Raw genomic sequence first — 24,374 nt, 5'->3', positions numbered from 1 at the left:
TGGAATATGTGCCTGGATAGATATCAGAAATATTATGAAATACTGAATACTGTGTGTCTCCCACTGTCCATTTTTGTTGATATATAATTGTAATGCTAATGGCCAAAGCCAGGCAGGTTCACATTGGATTTGGGCAGAAGATAGAAAAACTGCAGAGTCAGAAAGGGTTGGGCAATTCTGTTTAATAAAAAAAGTCTCAAACAGCAGACAAGCACACGGGCAGGGGAAACTGCCTCTCTAGCAAACAAACAGCAAAATGGCCCCTCACAGGAGTGGGCCGGCAATCCGCGCATCCGCAACTCCCCTGAGCACTGGCACCCATAGCCTCATATAGGTCATACACATGTGACGCTGCTACAGATCCACACACCAACCAGGCAGAATGTTTACAGCCGGTAACCTGTGAGCAATCCTAACACATCTGCACCACATTCCACCCCTTTAGGGTTGCTTGCTTCACAATCTACATGACATGACATCAAACAGACTACAGCAACAGCAAAAGTTACACAATTACAATAATTACAAAGGTGTCCTTCACAATGTCTCCCTGAGCACTTTGCCCAGCGTGTCACCTGGAGTCCCTTCTCTAACTCCCTACCCCATGGTAGGTGGGAGGGCCTGTATACACCAGGACTGTGTTCAGGGAAAACGTAAAGTATCCTTGGTGCACCTTTGCAACTGGGTGAGAACCAGTGCAGGAGGGTCTCCATGAGTGCCGCAGGCATCCTCCCTCAATCAGGGTCTCATAGTACTGTCCACAGGCAATGAGTCCATCCATCAAGGAGGCCAGTGCCCCCCTCTGGTCGCAGTCCAAGAGTCAGTCCATGATAGATAGCTCAGCTGTCTGTGCAAATCACCAAGGTAAAGGTCCATTACAGGCAACTAGACATACAGCTCTTTATTAACGGACCTCGGCACCTTTCCATAGTGTGCTGTCCATTGCCATAAGCCCCATCCAGAACCCTCAGCAAGCTCACAGGGCCTGGAGGAGTCAAACACATTCAAGGCCTGTGTCTCCTTAACAGTTCTCTTAGCTGCTGCTGCTGTAAATAATAATAATAATAATAATAATAATAATAATAATAATAAAGCACCTATTACCTACTGACACCAACACCTGCTGCACATTAGAAGGGGTCCAGGGGATTGCCAATGTCACATGGGGCCCCTGGCCCTCGCCCATCCCTGTTGGACTGGTCCCTCGTCTTTCCCCCTATTCAAACTGGGACAACAGGTCTTGGGGATCCTGTAACCTGAGTACCAGCCATTTTCCTGGCAGATGCCAGGGCTACCCACTTCCCCTGCTTTTTCAAAGGCTGGAACCTCTGTTCTGACTCAAGCTGCCACCAAAGCTCCAACAAGACTTTATTAGGCTTGCCATCTAATTTCTCTCTATTTGCCCCAGCTGCAATCAAATCTACCCACTTCTGTGTTTGGGTAACTTTCAAGACCTGTTTCTCTTGTTAGTGTGTGGTGGGGGACAGCAGCCCTCACAGCCTTATGGCCCATCTCTGTTCCAGAGACTATGATGCCAACCACCCTTATGTCCCACAACTGCATGAAACAGGCTGACAGGGGCTTGGTGGGTTGCTGCCTGAATTTCACCCCCAACTCCATCAGCTCTGCTCAGGTGTAGGGCCGGACCACAGAGTGCTCCACTATTTGTGGAGGAGGCTGTGGTTGCCCCTGAGGGACTGTTGGCTGCTGGGATTTTACCTTCTTGGTGACCACTGGCCAGTCTGTGGATGGACGGCAGTTGCAGTTCTAGCCTCACCCTCAGAAGAGTTGGAAACGCCTGCTCCTGCCAACTCAAAGCCACTCTGCTGGCAGGAATGCAACTCCATCTTCTGTACCTGCTTCGGCTCCTGTGTCTGACTCTTGAGCTTCTGAACCCACAGTTTCTCCAACAGCCGTCGCTGCCAACGTTTAGCTTCCAGGGCAAACTGCAACTCGTGAACCCATAACTCTTTGTCCAGAGACCGCCCCAGTTCCATAAGCCATTGGTCCTCAGCCTGTACCTCACACTTCAACTCTGGGACCTGGTCAGCTTCCTTCTCCAGTGCTCACTCAGCTTCACGCCATGGTTGGCACTCAGTATACAGCTCATCATGGAGCTTTTGACCTTGCTCTGCTTCTCGCAAAGAGCTCTTAGTTTCTTCTCACAGGATTGTAAAAAAACATCTAGCCCATGGTCCCCACCAGGAGAGCCACTGGTAACAGCCACTTCTCTATTCCATCCCTCAAGGGTGTCAGCAGCTCCATACCCATCTGCTCTGAACCCTGCTCACTGTGCCAGATGTAATGCTGGTGGCCAAGGCCAGGCAGGTTCACATTGGATTTGGGCAGATTGTAGAGAAACTATGAAGCTGGAAAGCATTTGCTATTTAATAAAGTCTCACAACGACGGACAAGCACACAGGTAGAGGAAACCGCCTCGTCGGCAAACAAGCAGCAAAATGGCCCCTCACAGCAATGGAGAAGCAATCCACACATTCGTGATCCCATTGAGTGCAAGCACCCATAGGCTTATATAGGCCATACACACGTGGCACTGCTACGCATCCACGCACCAATCAGGCAAAGTGCTTACAATTGGTAACCCCACGAGCAAACCTAACACAGCGGCCCCACAATAATTTTTGGTGATATTGCCAGCCATGCAAGGGAAGCCATCTTGGAAGTGGACCTGTGTTCTTCATTGACTCCCGTCCACTAATACTGAATACATCAGAAATTAGCCTCCATGCCAAACCCTACCCCACAGGCAAATAAATAACAAGCAAAGAAACAACAGTTGTTTTTGTAAGCCATTAAATTTTTTGACATGGCTTTTTATAAATCAATAAATAGCCAGAAAAGCAATTGGTAATATAAAATATATATCACACACACACACACACACACACACACACACACACACACACACACACGTAAAAAATCAAGGCATTTACAAAGAAATAAATTTACTTTAGACTTTTCTTCAGCCCACAAGGTTACAGAAAACATGAGACTAATGCCTTTCAAGTTCTAAAAGAAGACATTTGAATTGGCAAAATGAGTATTTTAAAGCAATATTTCCTGTAAAAGTTGTTAATCTATTTAATTTTCATAAACACAGTTAAAAAATTTTTTCAATGAATTCAATATTTACCCCCCCAAAAATGTTACTCATATCTTTCCTGCATTTGATATAATCTCTTCAGGAGAATGAATAATCTTGATGAAAAAAAATTATTTTTTTCCACATTAATCATGTGAAAAACTGCATATTTTGGTAGCACTTATTTATCTGAATGAGTTTTCTAAACAGAAACTAAAGCAAACAAGAATACATTATCCATAGTCAATTAATTTGTAATTTTACCATATTAAAGGCTTATTTCTTTTTCTTCCAGTTTCTTCTTAGTACAATAAGGCTATGGATTTTTCAAAGCTGTCATGTGTCTTCCATAGAATTTTCCTTGCAGATCTCAGTGGTCTTTGATAATAAATGAATGCTATAAATATGTATGTAATTGAGTAGGAATAAAATAAGAATAGTGATTAGAACTGGAGAGAAGGTGGAAATCCCTCAGACTGAAGTTATTCTCCTGCCTACTTGCCATGTTTTTGTTCAGAAAATGACATTAAACACAGCATCCCTATCAACATTGCAGAAAGATAGCTCATTCTGAGCTTTACTTTAGTTAAACCAAAGCACAGCTGCCTCAAATACATCTAATTACCACAGTAATTAAAGTTCTTACCTTACCTGTGTCGTCAAGGACACAAGGACTTCTAATGGGAACAAATCTAGATATAAAGGCTTGCTGTCAATTAGCCCTGATGGTCTGCAAAAATAATGAAGGAGAATGAGGGTTGAGTTACAGCTCTGTACAATAACAAATATAGTAATTCGGCACCTCTTTCTTTTCCTGGATCCTACCCAAGAGTTTGGGAGAAGAAAGACAAGAAGATTATCTGGGTAATATGATCTAAGACTATCAGTGGATAATGGTATCCTCATCAACTTTGTGCTTGTGCTAGCCTCTAACAAAAGATGGGACTGCTACAAATACAAGCCCTTCAATCTGGGAACAACACAACTGTTCAGTTTCTTGTCACAGATTCTGTCAATAGAATGCAGACCAAAGAGGGAAAAAAGAAATGTGACTCTGCTATGCGTAGAGTTTTATGCTCAGTTCTCTCCCAGCAAAATTGCCTTTTCTGATAAGCCTAACTTTTACAGACTGATAATATATTGAGAATATCTTTGGAAGGATACAATTATTTTTCTATTCTGATAACTACAGTAAAGTGTGGGACAGATAAATTTATGTACTGGGAATTGTTAAGGTATTCCTTTTTTTAAAAAAGTCATAGGAAACATTTTATCCTTAGAATATCCTAAGAGGGTTCTGTAATGATATAAAAAACCACAGATACTATATGTATTATTTGGAATTTCATTGCACCTATAGTCTCTCAAATTTGTCACTTGATGCTGAAAGTAATCAACAGACCTGTCATCTCCCCAATAACTGTGAAGTCATTGAGACTATATTACGGACAAATCCTAGAGCTTTGTGGCTAGCAAAATCTAGATGCTCAATCTGTGTCTTGAACTGAAGTGAACTTGAACATTGAATTCATTATTATAATTCTCATTCTATTGATTAAAATAAATGCTAAACATTCCATTGGGGGAAATAATTTCAACATTTCTGGTCCTGTTGTTTTTTTTCCTATTTCACAATTTTATCATAGAGGAAAATGCAGCAGTATATGTGATGGTTAGTTAAATGCATCAATTTGGCTAGGGTATAGGACCTACTCTTTAAATCAAACACCAATGTGAGTGTTGCTGTAAAGGTATTCTGCAGAAATGGTTGAGTTTCGCCATCAATGGCTTTCATTAAAGGAGCCTATCCTTGATGGAGTGATTGGAACTCTTGTTTGCTGTTGGTGCTATTATAAAATGGTGCGACTGCTATGAAAAACAGTATGAAAACTTCTTTAAAAATTAAAAATTGAATTACCATATAATCCAGCAGTTTTATTTCTGGGTACATATTCAAAATAATTGAAAGCAGGGTCTCAAAGAAATATTTATGTGCTTCTGCTCCTGGCTGTACTATTCATAGCAACCACAGGGGGATAGCAACCTTGATGACCATCAAAAGAGGAACTGGTAAACAAAACATAATGTATACATTCAATGGAATTTTCACTCTGAAAAAGTAAGGAAATCCTGTCATATGCTCCAATAGGAATGAATCTCAAGGGACCAGAAAGAAAAACGGTTAGAAGGAAAGTAGAAGATAAGATGGGATCAGGGAAGGGAAAAAAATTAATGAAATTATATATATATAAAAACACAGCATTATAGAGAACAGGACAGTAAATTCTGGAGGGATGGGGGGAAGGCATTGGGGAGAGGGGACATGGGCAGGGGGCTGAGGGGGAATAGGGGGTGGGAGGAGATATATTCGGTGGGACACTTGAATTATAGAAACACAAATTAAAATCATAAAAAAAGAATGAATCTCTACAATTATGCTAAGTGAAACAAACCTGTCACAAAAAGACAAAATACTGTCTGATTCCATTTATATGACTTATGTATAGTAGTAAAATTTATAGAAACAAAAATTAGTGGTTATGGGTAGGGGGAGATAGCAGGAAAAGAGAAGTTGATGTTTAATGGGTATAGAGTTTCAACTTGGCAAGGTGAAATGTTTTGGGAGATCTGTCTCATGACCATGTGAATATACTTAACCCTAGTAAACATACACTTAAAAATAGTTATGGTAAACTTTATGTTATGCTTTTTTTAACACAATAAAATATATCTGTATAAGAATTCTAGCTCTTCCAAGGCTAAACATTCATATTTCAAAATAACTGAGATTAGGCGGAGTTATTTTTTACATCATGTTCTGAACTTTGAATTTTACACTTCTTGGAATTTCACATGTGCTCTGCACTGTTAGAGTTACCCGTAATTCCAACCTGATTTCTTTAGTTACAATGCCAACTCGGTTCTTAGTCCCATCTCAAGAGTGTTTGAGTGGAGGTGTTGTCTTCTGTGATTCTAATTTTCTGCTTAATCTTGGTCTTGTACTGTGTTAACCATTTTGAACCTTTCCCATTGGTATGACAGCTGTCATCTCAAGGCCTGGAGATTTTAAGTTCTTTCTTCTCTAGGCCATGAAGAGATCCTGTGTCTCTTTGCTGCAACTGACAGCAACCTGATGAGCAACTCTCTTTCGATCTTATGTAATATGTCCTTGGTGTACTGCTACTTCACTTCTAAACTCGACCACATATAAAATCTTGTTGGTTGGACTAGTGACTTGAAATTTGAAACATTGTAGTCACCTAATATTTTCTTCATTTTATTGGGGGAAACACTGAAAAAATACAGGTAATCTTGTTTTTCTTCAAAATGATGTTACTTTATAAATTAATATGTATTAGATAAGGTCATTAAACTAGCAACAAGTCTACCATTACTATACGGTTCATACAGTTCTATCTTGTATAAAAGAATAATGAAAATATATTGTTAATACAGAAAGTCTATTTCTACATCAGTCATTTAGAAAACCAATCTGATCATTATGTCAAAAGCAGGGAATGAAGACAGTCTACCATACCTTATTTTTGGTGAACACATGCTGACTGCTGCTAATCATGACCTTTCTCAGTCCTCAAAAACCATCCATCCATTTAGTATTCCCTTCAAATATTTTACTGAGCATAAATGTCAAGATACCTGATCTCTGGTTTTAAGACACTGCCTAACCTTTACAGAAACTTGGGACATTTGCCTTTTTTTACTCTCATGGCAGCTCCCCTAATATCAATAACTCTTCAAAGATTACTGACATTGATCTTATCTTTAAAATGATTCAGTGTCCTAAATTAGTTACTTCCTGAGCCAGGAAAGTAAGGTCATTTGTAGAATTGCTACACTTTTTCTCTTTCTATCTCTTCAACTATTTTGAATTTTAATTTACAGTACATATAACCAGAAATGTAATATAAATCAATTATTCTTAAAGTCATATCATTGTGAGTTCATAAAACAAATTTTTATATTGATTCATTTAGACCTATATTAGTTCTCCTTATTTTTCCTTTTATCTCCTGAGATATAAAATTATTAGCAAGGGAAAAAGATCAATACTTTTTCTTAGTACCTTACTGATATGTGAAGGTCCCCATGGAATCATGGGCTCTTTGCAACTCAAATTTGTGATCTATATCTGGCCAAGTATTTATAGTAGAGGTTCTCACATGCCCATCAGCAGGCTAACTACTAAAGCTGGTTACATCTATCAGTCCTAGAGCCTAACAACAAATATTTAAATGTAGACAGTTAAATCCAGGGCTATGAATATCATTTGAAATAGTTATCCACTTGAGTTTGAAGGTAAACCACATTTGGAAAGCATTCATTTAGATCACACTCACAAAAACTCTAGCTTTATTCTGCCTGGATTCTTTACACCCATACATTGTTGTCCAGGCTTTCACCATCAAATCTGGGGATTTCCACTGATCCGATATTATCCCCCTTCTCCTATCATGTTTATTTCTTCTCAGAATGCATGCAAATCGCTACTGTTGCCTATTTGTGGGTCGAATGTTATTAATCCCACCAGCACCCTTAGCAAATATTCGTTAATTGTGTCTGCTATTTATATTCTGATTTGTGGATGTGAGGGCGATCTGGCTGCGACATCTGTCACCCCATTGATCGCCAGGGTTGATTCGGCTGATCTGGCTGGCTAGGCAGGTGTCCCCTTCCTCCCTCACTGCTCCATGTGCGTCCCTCCCGAAGCTGCGTGCTGGGTCGAAGAGGACGATCTTCCCCACTAGAGGAGAGGACTGTTCTTCGGTCAAGGGTATACAAGTAGCTGCGCTCCTCTGCTAGAACCTCCAAACAAGTCTCAAGCTCCATATTCTGATTTGCTTTGTTTTGTTTTGTTTTGTTTTGTTTGGAGATATTATCTAAGAAAATACCTGTGGCTTTCTTTACTCAAAGGATGCTGCAGAAAATCTAAATGTGCAACTTTAATGATAGTTTTCTTGATCTCTGTCTGCTTTTATTGTTTTATTTTAAAGCCACCACATGTATATTAACAAGCCTCCATGTATATTAATTATATCAGTAGTCCCCAACTCCTGGGCCGCGGACCGGTACCGGTCCGTGGACCATTTGGTACCGGTCCGCAGAGAAAGAATAAATAACTTACATTATTTTTGTTTTATTTATATTTAAGTCTGAACAATGTTTTATTTTTAAAAAATGACCATATTCCCTCTGTTACATCCGTCTAAGACTCACTCTTGACGCTTGTCTCGGTCATGTGATACATTTATCTATCCCACCCTAAAGGCCAGTCTGTGAAAATATTTTCTGACATTAAACCAGTCCATGACCCAAAAAAGGTTGGGGACCACTGTATTGTATGATATAATAATATAATAACATTATATTATTCCAGGCTTGTGTTGCTATTGTTTCGTTGATAGGCCATCAAAAGAAAATAAAAACAGTCTACTAATTTGAAAAATAAAAAGGACTGTGAGAAGGATGAAATACTCAAACCATTCTTTCTAAATAGTCTATTAGAGAAAAATAACATTTTTTTTTGTAATGGTGAAAAGCAAGAATCTGAAAGATTAAAAAATTACTTATTAGTGTAGCTCTCTTTTCCTTCCCTTGTGTATCCATAGACATGTCTCCTTTTGTGACCATAGGTATATATACCTAAACTGTAGATCATACTAATGTGGAAAATAATTTATATCTTGTTATTCAGATGTAACTTATCTTATTTACTAGTAGATATTCCCTTCTCATTTTGCCTTCCCCCCCCAATAGTTTTAATTTCACCCCCAAAGTTTTGTTTTCTGGACAGACCTTATTTTTCAAACTGGTTCTTTAGGTTCTTTTAGCTATATTACTTATACTCTTATTTTAAAAAATTAAAATTTTGGAATATTTGGCAAATTTAAGGGGGAGGAAATTTAAGGGGGAGGAAATTTTATCATTGGATAGATAGTTAATAGCCACCCCCCCCCAATATACTTCAGCTCTACATGTGTTTACAGTCTATTCAAAATTTATTTTTAAAGTTTTATTCAGAATTTTGTATTTCTAAGTAGGGAACAGGGAATACCACAATGCAAAAAGAAAAGAAGATTATCTGCACAGAGCACAGTCTGGATTAGAAGTCCAACAAAAGACAAGTATTACCACAGTATAGTAACTTCTATGGTAGGAAAAGGCAAGATGTTCAAGTACAATAGAATGGTCATCCAAACTGTATCTGGAAGTCAACATATCAGCCAGCATCAGCCTGAAGCCAATCACAAATTTCCCAAGATTCCCTTTACTTAGAAAATCAGTAAATGCTCTTTTGTTTTTATTTATTTATTTTTTTACCCCCATGAAGCTAAGAGTCAATGTCTAGGGGTCAAATCTTGTAACTGTTTCTCTCTTCTCCATGTTTCTCTATGCAATCTTGTGCTTTTTCATGCACTCAGTTCATGATCTTGGCCTTGATTTCTTATGTGTTTGTCCCTTTAACTTCATCTTTTGGTAGTACTATAAATAAAGTACTGAAATACTACTGAGTTTAGCAGTTTATGGTAATAAAAATTATTTTATTTACACCACAAATAAACTTTGCAACCATCTTATGAGATTTGTACCCCTGTTGCTCAGATAGGACAATTAGGACAGAGACAGGTTATGGAGTTTGTCCAAGGTTTCAGCAGACTTAGTAAGGGCTAGAAGCAGAACTGCTGGAGTCTCTGTGCTTTTATCCAGCGTACTTGGCTGTTCCTCATAGCTTCCATGAGCACATCGGAAAGTTAGTGTTCTAAACTGAAGTGACTTGAACCAGACTAACAATAAATAAATTTAAGGATCTGGACATGTTTACTATAGAAAAGAGAAGATTGAGTAGGGAAATGGTAATCAACATCAAATATGTGAAAAAATATCATGCAGATCAGGAATTTTAATGTTCAGATATTAGACCAAAAGATGAAAAAATTTTTCAATGTTACACATATTCTACATGACATTTAATTAGTCTTAAGGGGAGCAAATAGCAAATATATATAATTTTTAGGTATCAATTTATTTGAATATGAATGTGTAAGAGCATGTTAAAATGAATGTCTTTGTTAATAAGATACTAAGACACAAGACTGCTAACAAGAAAAATGTCCCTATAAACATACGCTGTTCTATGGGGCACTGAGGTCTCATAATAGAATGACTCAAGTGAAAAATTTCTTCTTTCTCACTTTTTCCTAGTAAAATTGATTCTTAAAGCTAGAGAAGCCATGACTAGTAATTCATAAAAGAAAAAGCATTTCTTATATGTATTTTTTTATGATACAGGACAGTCATTTTATTGGTTTTAAGTCATATCTAAAAGAATGCAGATTTGCTTGCTTTGAGGTGCCAAATGTACAGAGTCAAAAAAATCACTCTAATAGCATTTTAAGCAACAATAGGCTCTTGAGGCAATCACTGTAAGAAAATTAGTATCATTACTATATAAAAGTTCTAACAAAATTGATATTTAATTAATTATTTGTAGTCATGAAGTATATGATATCTTCATATAAATATACTATCTTGATATGTAGTTATTATATTAGAAAGAACAATGTACAAGTATTTGAGTAAATATACACAGATACCCAATTGTGTATTTTTACCTGTGTATGTTGGAGAATGCAAGTATATCATAATATACTTAGTAATAATAAAATATTCATTTTAAATTCTGCTAAAGTCAAATCTTAAGTCAGAGCCCTCAACCCAAAACTCTTTTTCATATATGACAGAGTTATTACACAAATTTGAAATGCTCAAGTTAATTAGATGCAATATATAATTTTGTATGTTAAGAGGTGCTTTCTGAAAGCTGAGTCTTCTTTGAACTTATCATAATAGGGAACAGTTACTGAGTATTTATAACATGCAAATTTGAGACATGCAAAGTACATAATATATTTTGTTTAGCCCTTATAGCAACCCTAATGGATAGGCTTTTATTATGTATCTCTATTATATAGGTGAAGAAGTTTTGCTTTGAAATAACTTAGTAATTAGGTCAGTATCACACTGTTCATACAGGTGAAATCTAGATTCAACCCAGGCCTGTCTTAATCCAGAATAGTGACCCTTGTGCTACATGATACTGTCCATATTGGAAAGTTTGCATATGTTCTCATGTGCATGTGTATTGTGGCTAAAACAAGAAATTGAACATCTGCTGTAAATTTAACTGTTTATTCTAATAAAGCATCAGATTTTTAGTATTATCTCTTAATTTTGATTTTTAAAATAAAGTACATAATTACTTAAAGATTAAAAATGGAGAATTATTCATTGGTAATTAGCTGCACATTTTGTAATGTACTGCTCACAAAAATTAGGGAATATTTCAAAATGAATATGAAGCAATAAAATATCCCCTAATTTTTATGAGTAGTGTTATTTTAGTATTTGAAAAGCAAAATATTATATTTTAAAGTATGACATACAAAAGAAGATAAGCATATCCCTATCAAAAGTGATACCTAGCTTGATATCAATGACCCTCACTTTTTAAAAGAATATTCATTTAAGCCTCTCTGATTATTTGAATTATATTTCTGAAAAGTCTCACAAACTTAATCAAGATATTTATCAATGAAGTTATGTTATGCTAAATAAAGTCAAAAGATCTAAAAGTCACACAAAATGATCTTAACTAATTTTTGAACTATTTTGTTTCTATAAAAAATAAGTTTTTGAGTCCCTGAGTATGTGGCTCCTTGGCTTATTGGAGGAAGTATTCATATTAAAGCCAAAAATTTTCCAGCATAAAAGCATAATTCTAAGGTTCATACTAAAAAGGAAATATCTTTTATTTTCTTCTGTAAGCTTCTCAGGAGTTTTTGTTGATGTTAGCGTTGAGACATTTCTACCTTCTTATAGTGACCTAATAAAATATTGGTGTTCAATGGAAATTTCCTAACTTTTATAATTTAACAATAAATGATTAAGACTTAACAAACTCTGGGAAAATACCCTGGAAACTTCAGCAATTAATATTCAAACCATAAACCTGGGCTTGGATTCTAATTTGCTTCTGATGCAATATTAAAGAAAAATATGTATAAAATATTCATATCATATTAGTCCTGAATTTATTTTTATTGTAGAATAAACCTACCAACCTAGATCAGTTTTTTTGAAGGACATTTTTAAAGGGCGGGCATACTTCTTGATAATTTAAATAATAATTCTAGTAATTAAATAATTATTTAATAGTCATATTGGGAAAATATGTTTAGTAAAATTTTTAAAAAGATCACTGTTGAAATATAGACAAACAATATTTTTTAAAAATCTAGAGACACCATTTTACTTATGGTCTTATCTCTATGCATGTGTAATATATCATTTTTTTAACAAATAAACTATAATAATGGAATTTTTATAATACATGTTTTAACTGTTTTGACTCACATCACAAATCAGTGTCAGATCAGAGCCTTAATATAAAGTGGGAACAATAATGAAAAGCACCTAAAATATTTTTAATACAATAGAAGACATTAACCATTTATTTTAAGGAAACTGGATATAAGGCTATGAAGAGGAGTAAAGATTGGCTCTGTGGTTTGGGAATAAAAAATATTGAGTTAAGTGTAACCATGGCCAAAAAATTTAGGAGTACTAAAACCTCACAGGTTATAACAGTTTTCAGTTAACACATATGACTATTAACTAGATATTCTTCCTTATTTTTTCTTTAACATACTTGTGTCTATTAATCATAATTAATAAAATATATTTTAGTCATAAACATAAATTGCCTCATATTCCACTATGTCAATTTTTTTTTTTTGGCTGTAGAAGTTTGTGGTTAATTAGGGCAGGGGTTGGGAAACTTTTTGGCTGAGAAAGCCATGAACGCCACATCTTTTAAAATGTAATTCCATGAGAGCCATACAACGGCCTTGTATGTTACACATCATTCAATAAAAATTTGGTGTTGTCCCGGAGGACAGCTCTGATTGGCTCCAGCCATCTGCAACCATGAACATGAGCGGTAGGAAATGAATGGATTGTAATACATGAGAATGTTTTATATTTTGAACATTATTTTCTTTATTAAAGATTTGTCTGCGAGCCAGATGCAGCCATCAAAAGAGCCACATCTGGCTCGTGAGCCATAGGTTCCTGACCCCTGAATTAGGGAGATATCTGTTTTCATCTGGAAACAGGGAAAACTCAAGGTTTCTGAATTAAGCACCCTACTCTAGCAGTTGGTATTAAATTGCTATCTTTGACAGGCTTTGGTTCAGAATTAATTAGATCAGACCCTTTAAAAGTTAATTAAATTAACTTAAATGTGAACAATTCCAATGTGACATTTCTGATCATTTTCCCTTTTGAAAGCCATGATGTAATCCTCATAAGATACTAAACTTAGAGGGGCAAAGTTACCTTTGAATGAGTAACTTTCTTCTTACCTGAAACTTAGTCATAGGATTTTAAATGTCCTTAAATATACATATTTGTGAGTTACCTGTCAATATTTTTTAACCATATTATTTATAAGAAATTATTTAATTCCATAAAAAGAATAGTAATTAACAATATAAACATAAAATTAAAATAAATAAGCAGCCATAGTTTACCATAAATCCAGAACAAAGTACATCTGAAAATAAGATATAGAGAGAAGACCTCTGATTTGTCTAAACAATACTGCCTGTAAGACAGTAGTTTGAGCTATGTAACATACTGCTTTAATTTGTGGGTATAACAAAAATTACAATAGTCCATTTTTTACCCAATTATGCAGTAAATTTAAGATATATACCAATCACTTTGTTATACATGAATGCTATTTTTCTAGAGAATATGATGAGTAGATGGTAAATACTTTGCCCTTTTGAGTCTGAGATATTGGTTACTAATGATCTAGAGATAAAAGGCTTTGGAACCCAATTATCGTTCCTATTTCTATCCAAATCTTTTATACATAACATTTTAAATAATAAACCATATTTTCACGTATATTATAAAATCATGAAGGGAATATAAAATGAACAAGATACCTTTCCCAAACTGCATGTATATTTTATGAGATCACTCATTGGTTTTGAGTGGATTTGTTATACATACAGTCTTTGGGCATTTTTAAACTCACGGCCTGGAAAAGGAAATGACCTAAACATAAAAAGTGTATGGAAATAGTACACTTTAAAGGATCAGAGATTTTGGCCAAGTTTTTACATCTTTCTCCTTTGATGCAATGAGACCCAAATCTTCAGTGTTCTAGACAAGCGATAGTACATGATCAGAGTAGTTACAGGAGACCATATGAAACATATTAAAGGAAATCTGCTCAAAGGAAGTGTTTTACTACTACTGACGCTCTCACCACTCTTTAAAACTTGATCTCTGTTGCTAATATAATTTTTAAAGCACATGAAAAATTTATAGTCAAAAAAATTTCAAAACAAAAACATGCTCAGCATACTGTTAATGGTTTCTCCTTTCCCCTAGTTTATAGAATATTATTTTATTGGTTAAAATAGAGCATTGATTCCATGTGTTCACTCAAATTTTTCTCTTTGGTAAAGGATACCATAAATATGGCCAACTATTTCTGGGTCCTCCAATTATGAAAATTATGAAAAAGTGAATATTATTATCTATATGATATACTAAATAAAGAAGAAATACTTAAAATATTAATATGCATATGTTCTTAAAAGATGCATGTTCTGATAAAAAAAGATTCTTTAAACAGGGTGATGATTAGACTTTATGGCAGAGTATTTTAATATTTTAACAGAAATCATTAAAGTACCAGCATGTTCCTCATGTTATAAGAAGCAATAAATGTAATGGTTTTCAGTCTTTTCTTAATTATTATTTTGCAATCTTGAGTGTAGCTGAAAAGTATTTGCATTCAGATATAACTTTTTACTTCTGTGCTCTAAAAATAGACCATATATGGGGGCATTTAACCAGTTATTGCATTTTTAATGTCTTTCTATTTAGGGGCAAAATAATGTCACCAGTTAATATTCTGGATTACAAAGAAAAGCCTATTTTTGAAGGATTTTTTACTTTATGAGAGTGCAGTATCTGGAAACGACAAGAATGGGCTTCATTCTCCCTTCCAGGTTGAGAGAATAAGAACAAGATGTTCATGTAGGGGAGAAACGTCTCTCTCTGCTCATCTCCAACCCACTTTCCTTGCGAAAGAGAAGCATGACTTGTCTCCATGAAGATACACATCTGTTCAATGAATAAAAAGGCAGGTATTCAATTTTTTTCTGCACATTTTGATAAACATTTTATTATGAAAAATTTCAAACATATATAAAAGTAAAGAAAATAATATATAAATCCCACGGACATACTTATCACTCAATTATCACTCAGCTTTAATAATTATGAACATATGCTCCCATAGAGTTTATCTATAACCCTCACATCCCCTCCCTCCAATTATTTAATTAAAACTCTGGGCCACATTTCTTTGATCCATAAACATATCAGTATATATTTCTAAAATAGAAGGGTTTTTTAAATGTGCCTCAATACATTTTACACCTAAAATTCTTTAAATCCTCAATGTCATTAAATGTTCAATCAGTTTGCATGATTGTCCTATAATATTTTAACGAGTTAGTAAGACCATATCCAAATTAATTTTTTAAGTTGTAATGGGTTGATATATTTCTTAAGTCTCATTTAACTTATAGGCTGCTCTGCCCATTTTTCCTGCCTTGAGACTTATGTTTAGGAAACTGTAGGTTCATTGCCTCTTCTGGGTGTTATTTAATATGTTTATCTCTCTCTGGTATATCTTTTAAATGGAAGTTTAGAAAACATGAAAAAAAGATAAGGTTTAAGTTTATGGCATACATATTTCATAACTGATGTGGTATTCTTCCAAAAGAAAGGATACAATAACTAGTCATCTCCCTTATTGGTGATCAAGATTGTCTAGATTCATTTATAAAATAAAAATTTTAAAAACTGGTGATTTTAAATTTTTATCAATCTTTATTCAGTAGTTAGCTCAAATGCTTCATAATAAAAACCTTCGTTGCAACCACTAGTTATCCTAAAGTTTTATTTTAAAAAAATCAAGATAAAATACTTATATTTTTATTTGTTAAGTTTTTATTTAATATTTTGGTTCTCTGACATCCATGAAAGGTAAATTGAATGTATATTTTATGCTCAAATACAGATATTTCTAAGTAAAAGGGGATACCATTAAAAATTATACTTGGACAACAGAATCAGCCAGTCTGCCTCTCCCGGTAAACCAGGATGGAAAGTCACCTGTTCAAAGATGATAAAAGGTGTTTTAGGTTTTGGCTTTTCTTTTGCTATCTTTTTTAACTTAAATTTATTGGGGTAACATTGGTTAATAACACTAGAGAAGTTTCAGATGTACAATTCTATAATACGTCATCTATCTATTGCACTGTATGTTTACCATCCAAATTCTGTCTCCTTCCATCACCTTATATGTGACTTCCTTTATTGTCTTCATCCCCTCCCCACTCCCTTTTGCAATGGCAATCATCATACTGTTGTTTATGTCTCTGAGTTTGTTTCTTTGTTTTTCTTGTACATTTATAGCTTTCCAATTTATATCCCACATATGAATAAAGTCATATAGTTCTTAGGTATTTACTGGCTGACTCATTTAGCTTAGCGTAATATTCTCAAAGGTCATTCATGTTGTCTCAAATGGCAATGTTTCATCTTTTTTATGGCTGAATGGTATTCCGTTGCATATATGTAGCACCTCTTCTTTAACCAATCATCCATTGAACTACATTTAGGTTGTTTCATGTGTTTGGGTATTGTAAATAGTGCTGCAATGAACATAGGGGTATGTATATCTTTACAAGTAAATGTTTTCAAATTTTTGGGTTTACACTCAGTTGAGGGATTACTGGGTAATATGGTAGCTGTATTCTTAATTTTTTGAGGAACCTCCACACAGGTTTCCATGTGGCTGCATCAATTTAAATTCCCACCAACAATGTACCAGGGTTCTCTTTTCTCCATATCCTCTCCATCACTTGTTCTTTCCTTCCTTCCTTCCTTCCTTCCTTCCTTCCTTCCTTCCTTCCTTCCTTCCTTCCTTCCTTCCTTCCTTCCTCCCTCCCTCCCTCCCTCCCTCCCTCCCTCCCTCCCTCCCTCCCTCCCTCCCTCCTTTCTTTCTTTTTTTCTTTCTTTCTTTCTTTCTTTCTTTCTTTCTTTCTTTCTTTCTTTCTTTCTTTCTTTCTTTCTTTCTTTCTTTCTTTTTCTTTCTTTTTTTGTTGACAGAAAGAGAAAGAGAGAGAGACAGAGAGAAGGACAGACAGACAGGAAGGGAGAGACATGAAAAGCATCAATTCTTTGTTGTGGTACCTTAGTTATTCATTGATTGCTTTCTCATATGTGCCCTGACCCCGGGGCTCCAGCAGATCAAGTGACTCCTTGCTCAAGCCAGCAATCCTGGGCTCAAGCCAGCAACCTTGGGCTTCAAGCCAGTGATCTTTGGGTTCAAGACAGTGACTAAGGGGTCATGTTATGATACCACGCTCAAGCTAACAACTCTGCTTTCAAGCTGGGTGAGCCCGCGTGCAAGCTAGTGACCTCTGGGTTTCAAATGTGGGTCATCCGCATCCCAGTCCAATGCTCTATTCACTGCACCACCACCTGATCAGGCCAACACTTGTTATTTCTTGCCTTATTTTTAGTAGCCACTCTAACAGGTGTGAGGTAGTATCTTACTGTGATTTTGATTTGCATTTCCTTTATAGTTAGTGAAATTAAGCATCTTTTCATATATTTATTGACCACTGTGTGTCTTCTTGGAATGCTTTTTAAATTATCATCATAGGCTATGCGGAGTAACTCAGTTGATTACAGTGTCATCCCAATATGGTAAAGTTTGGGTTCTATCACCTGTCAGGACACATACAAAAATAAACCAATAAATGCATAAATAAGTGGAACAACAAACTAATGTTTCTCTCTCTTTTTTCTCACCCCGTTTTTCTTTCTTGCTCTCTCTCTCAAAAATCAATTAATAAATTTTTAAAATAAAAATGTATTTAAATTTTTATCATAAACACACATATTTAAACATATTTGATAAATTTATAACTTATAGTTATTACATGTATTGATGTTCCATTAAAGTTTTTTGGCCACAACATTAGAAGTTCTTTTTTTTTTTACATCTTCTTTTACTTGTAGTAACACAAAATTTTCCAGGATTATCTTATATGTTTCATATCCGAAATCTGGAATCAACTATCTTCCCAAGGACCTTTGATTTTTCACTGTTGGAAATGGCATTTAGACACCAAAACCTGGACACTGGGGTGTTTCATTATTACTGATTTGCTCATTTTTTATAACCATTTTTAGTGAAGAAAGCTAGAAAATAGCTTTTTTAAAATTAGATTCTAAATTTTATTTAATTAAGAACTATAAGGTTTTTACTTAAGCTCATTAACCTTATTATTGCACCTGTTTCTCCTAAGTAAAAATCCACTTTCTCAAATATACCAACATAGTCATTGTTTTCTCTTAGAATTATAATACTAACACAATCTCCAGAATTTGATTATTGGAAGAGTTTAAATATTTTCTTGCTTTTGGGATATTTTTGCAGTTATTTTTTTCAGATATATATATACCAAAGATATTTAATTTTAATTACTGGATTTTAAAGTGTTTTGAAATAATTCCTCTTTAGTAGTTATTAGTTATGTCCTCAACTGATTAGGTTCACTTGTTTCATTTTGCCTTAAATTTGTATGGATGACACTTTTTCTAAATATATATATATATATATATATATATATATATATATATTTGTATTTTTCTGAAGCTGGAAACGGGGAGAGACAGTCAGACAGACTCCCGCATGCGCCCAACTGGGATCCACCCAGCACGCCCACCAGGGGCGACGCTCTGCCCACCAGGGGGCGTCGCTCTGCCACATCCAGAGCCACTCTAGTGCCTGGGGCAGAGGCCAAGGAGCCATCCCCAGTGCCCGGGCCATCTTTGCTCCAATGGAGCCTTGGCTGCGGGAGGGGAAGAGAGAGACAGAGAGGAAGGAGGGGACGGGGGGTGGAGAAGCAAATGGGCGCTTCTCCTATGTGCCCTGGCCGGGAATCGAACCCTGGTCCCCCGCACGCCAGGCCGACGCTCTACCGCTGAGCCAACCGGCCAGGGCCTTATATTTTTAATTATATAAAATATTTACATGATTCCAAAGTGAAGCTTACCAAACAGACATATTCAGAGAGGTCTAGCTTCTATATTGCATGTGCATGCACACACACACGTGCGCGCACGCTTCTCCCCTTACGTAATAACATTTCCTTGATATTATAGTTATTTCTCTCCCCTTTCCCTTTAAATTTTGGTATAAGCAAAAGCATTTTGTACATTTATATGCATCAATCTCTCTTGGAAAAACAGTGGCCTACCTAGTAGATTTTTCTTCTTGGTTTTATGTATTTTAACAATATGCACTAAAATTATTCCACACTTACAAAGAGCTATTCTTTTAACTATGTAATATCCCATTGGGTGACTGTAGTTTCACATATTGATGTCTTTGTATGTTTTATGATGTCAAACCGAGCTAGCCATTTTCCATTGTTCATCTCCAATGCATTTCTAGGTCAGGATTTTTCTGGTTATTCCTATTTGTTCTTGCAGATAAACTTGATTTTTTTAAATGAGAGCTCCTCCAGCTTTTGAGAAACAAAAATGTAATTGTATATTTATTAGGACTATGTAAAATTTATAAAGTAATTGAGAAAACTGGTAGATGATAGATAATTTGCTACTCAAAACATGTTAAGTCTCCTCTATCTTTGCATGTTTTAGGAGTAGAGTTTTGTTTAGAAGGTCTTCATTTTCCTTGTGAAGGTTATTCTTAGTTTTTATAATATATAATTTTCTCCCGTGGATTTCTTTGGGCTTTTAAAATGTATTATTCTACCCTGTAAAATAGATATAGAATTTCTCTCTTTTTCCAATTCTTTTTTTTTCCTTGTGGGAAAGACAGAGAGAGTCAGAGAGAGGGACAGATACAGACAGACAGACAGGAAAGGAGAGAGATGAGAAACATCAATTCTTTGTTGCGGTTCCTTAGTTGTTCATTGATTGATTTCTCATATGTGCCTTGACCATGGGGCTACAGCAGACTGAGTCACCTCTTGCCTGAGCCAGCAATCTTGGGCTCAAGCTGGTGAGCCGTGCTCAAACCAGATGAGCTCATGCTTAAGCTGGCGACCTTGGGGTCTCGAGCCTGGGTCCTCCACATCCCAGTCTGATGCTCTATCCACTGCGCCACCACCTGGTAAGGCTCTTTTTCCAATTCTTATGTCTCTAATTTCTTTCCATTTTCTAAGTACTTTGCTTAATATCTAGAGCACATATATTGGGTACTGGGCATCTTTGTCTTATTCCTACTTTATCAGAAAAACCTCTCCTGTTTTCATATCAGGATGCTGGATTTTGGTCTAATGTATATATTTAATTATGTTAAGTAAGCAGCCACACGATTCTATTGTACTGAGGGATTTTAAGCATAAAACAGTAAGAAATTTTGCCAAATGTGTTTTCTGCATTTACAGAGATGACCATTTAATATTTTTCTATGTTCTCATAATGCAATGAATAATACTAATGGACTTCCTAATATTAAACTTCTTGTGCATCTCTGAAATAAACAGCACTTGGACATGCTATATAATTTTTTAATTGGGTTCCATTTCTGATTGACAGTATATTGTTTGAAGTAAATAAATAATCATAAGTATGATTGGTCTGTAGTTTTCTTTTGAGGGAACTTTCTCATTGGTAGATTTGGGGAATCAATGATATACACTATCAGTAAAATCAGTTTAGAAACTGTACTACTTTTATGGTATAAAAGACAAGGTCAAATTGTGATTGCTGACTGCTAAAGGCTTGTTAGAATTTATCTGTAAACATGTATGGACCCTGTTGTTTTTTGCCCTTTGTTTTCTTTTTCTTCTATGGTGATTTAGACTTTCTGTCTGTTTTTTTTAAATTTAATTGTATTTAATTTTTAATTTAATGTAAATTATGCTTAGTTCTGGTCCTTTAGAAAATTTATTTCACAGAGCTTTCAAAATAATTGCAGTCAGTTCAGCCTGGTATAAATAAAGACCACAGACTACTAGGTAATTTATAATTAATAGAAATTTCTTTCTCACAGTTTTGGAGGCTGGAAGTCCAAGATCAGAATGCCTGTAGGGTTGGGTTCTGGTGAAGCCTCCTTTGGGCTGTAGCCTGCAGACCCCAGACTATGTGGGAGCGAGCAGGGCAGAAGGGGCAAGGAGGAGCTCTTGGGCTTCTTTTATCAGGAGCTAATCTCATTCTTGACCAAATCACCTCCTCAAAGTCCCACATCCTAAATACAGCTTTGGGTATTAGAAGTTCAACATCTGAATTTGGGGAGGGACATGAACATTCAGACCATAGCAGGAATCTCGTGATTTTGTGCTTTAAGTTTTACTCATCTTTATGAGATATAATTTGCATAAAATAAAAACACCATTCTAAAAACAGAGTTTGATAAGTTTTGACCAGTGTGCATGGTCTCTCTCTATTCTGTCTCTCTATCTCTCCTTCTCTCTCTCCAGTGTTTTAAAAATTGGCTTTGGTGTATATGAAGATAGCTTGGACTGTATATGCTGTATATGAGGACAGCTCCCCCACTTCTGTATGGATACTTCTCTTTCCTTTGCCTTTAATGTCCCTGACCTTCTCATTTTGTATTGTACTCCCCACAGGCTTTTTGCAGTACAGGATTTCAATAAGATAAGGCCAAGATAGTCACATGTGTGTGTTTACATGTATGTGATTGTGTGGTGATTCTAAGATTGTGCTGCCCGTCTTGCTAGAGTTTTTCTCTCCTTTGGTACCCCATGTAACCCATCCCCCACCCCCCTGTTGTTAACGTGTTTTACCATCATGGTGTACTCTGTCACAAGTAACAAACCAAAACTGACCTACTATAATTAAATAAACTCCTTATTTTATTCACACTTTATTACTTTTTCTTAATATCCTTTTTCTGATGCAGAATACCATATTAGATTTATTCATCAAACCTACTTAGCCTCCTCTGATCTGTGAAAGTTTCTCATATTATCCTTGATTGATGACATTGACAGTATTGAAGATGATTGCTCAGTTACTTTGCAGAATGTCCTTCCATTGGGGGATGTCAGTGTTTCCCTAAAATTAGATTGGGAAGATGCGTTTTGAGAGAAAGATCACAGAGGTGCTATAATCAAATCACATACAGGTACATGCTATCAAACTGTCTTATCACTGATTATGGTAAATTTGCTCAGCTGGCCCAAGTATTGTTTGTCAGATTTCTTTACTGTAAAATGACTATTTTCCCCATTTTTATTCTCCTGCCTTGGAAACCCTTCACTAAGCACAACTCACACTCAAGATCTGGAAAGTGAAGCCCTACCTTTCTTAGGGGAAAATATCTATATAGATTATTTGAAATTCTCTTTTATGGGAGATTTCTCTATTCTCCTTATTTTAGAACATTTATTCATTAATTTATTTATTTCGGTACTGACTCATAGATGTTCATTTGATACTTGGAGTCATACCCCAATACCACATTATTTATATTGTTGCTAAAATGTCCCAACTTTTTCCATTGGAGCTCTCTCAGGTTGTCTTCTTTGTCCTGTTGACACTCCCCAAACCTTTGGTTTTTTAGTGCTTGCTCAGTATTTTAAGGAGGTACAAAATATCCTAGGCTCATTTGTGCATCCCTAGAGATACCATTTTCCCAAGTAGCCCTGGTTCCTTTCATTGACAAATTGTATTAGAAACCAAGGTCTAGACACATGGTTTGCTCTTTGTTTCTGGGTGTCATTTTGCCTACATCCTCTCAGTAAACAGAGTTAGGAAATATTTGCATATACCTTAAGTCATGTATATGTATATATCTGTAGTTATTTCTGTCTCTGTACAGCTGTATTAATATTAAGCTAAACATGAGTCCACACTGATCTTTGACTCCAATCCAACACAACTTGCTTCAGTCTAGGCTTTCCCTCTTGCCTAGCTATACCTCGCCCTCCAACAGTGAGAAGCTTGCCTTCCACTATCTGATAGACATTACCTTTGTCACTTGGGTCCTCATATATGTAAAGAATGGAAGCATAGTTAAAGAAGCTGGCAGGGAAATTTTTTCAGTTTGATCCACAAAATTCTAGCAGGGGGAGATATCCTTTTGTTTTGAGAATCCCTGTGCTATGTTATTTTTAGACTCAGCTAAAAATAAACAATTATTACACTGTGTAAACCATGTGATAATTAAGAGCAAATAGTAATACCAAAAACAATTTATCAAATACACGTGTAGGTTTTGAAGTTTTGTCCAGTGGCAGGTTTGTAGAGAAGAGTCCTCATCCATCTCATGCTGAGTCTATTCCCAGCCCATGCCTGTCACTCCTGGAGAATTATAAAAATGTTGTGTAGATACCTTGTCATTATTAATCACCACCTCTCCTGTCAAAAGCTATTTGCAGATAATGTATCTCATTCTATTTAAAAATTATTCTGATGTATTTATGATCTCCTCTTCTTTTGTACTACAATTTGGCATACAAAAATGGTGCTCTGAAAATCAGGGAACAGTGAAAGTAATAATTTGTCCACACGAGTGAGACTCTGATGCACTACTCTTCTCTAATGTCTCTCATAGCTACCTTTGTATCACCAACCAGTATGGGTTTCTTTTCTTTTCTTCTTCTTTTTTTTTAGATGTGCAAAGAAAATTGCAGCTATTTAAAATAACCTAGCAAGGGAGAATGATAGGCAATATCCTAACTACCTTAGCCCTTTACATTTCTGCAGCCTGTTGCCAAGGAGACCACTAGGGACTTTAGGGAAATTTGTGGATATTTAAAATGGACTGTTCCTGCTCACAGATAGTCCCTTGCACAATTCACAGAGCAGAATAAAAAAAAAGCATCCAGTCCTGAAATATTAAGTCTGGAATTACAAGGGTTGAAGATGGGAAATAGCAAAGTGCAAAGGCTTATTCACTTATATGCCAAAGAATGTGTTATACATAGTATTTCAGATTAGGATAGATTGTTCAAGGAAAAAAAAAAAAAGAAGAAGAAGAAATCTGGCTGGAAAAGTAAATAATGCAATGCAAACCTATAAATCTTACATTTTTATTTGTATATGTGATATTCAGTTTTTACCTTTCCATCACCATTTTGACAATTAA

The sequence above is a fragment of the Saccopteryx leptura genome, chromosome 3, assembly GCF_036850995.1.
Source record: "Saccopteryx leptura isolate mSacLep1 chromosome 3, mSacLep1_pri_phased_curated, whole genome shotgun sequence".
NCBI classification, from domain to species: domain Eukaryota; kingdom Metazoa; phylum Chordata; class Mammalia; order Chiroptera; family Emballonuridae; genus Saccopteryx; species Saccopteryx leptura.
This window is presented reverse-complemented; position numbering follows the sequence as displayed.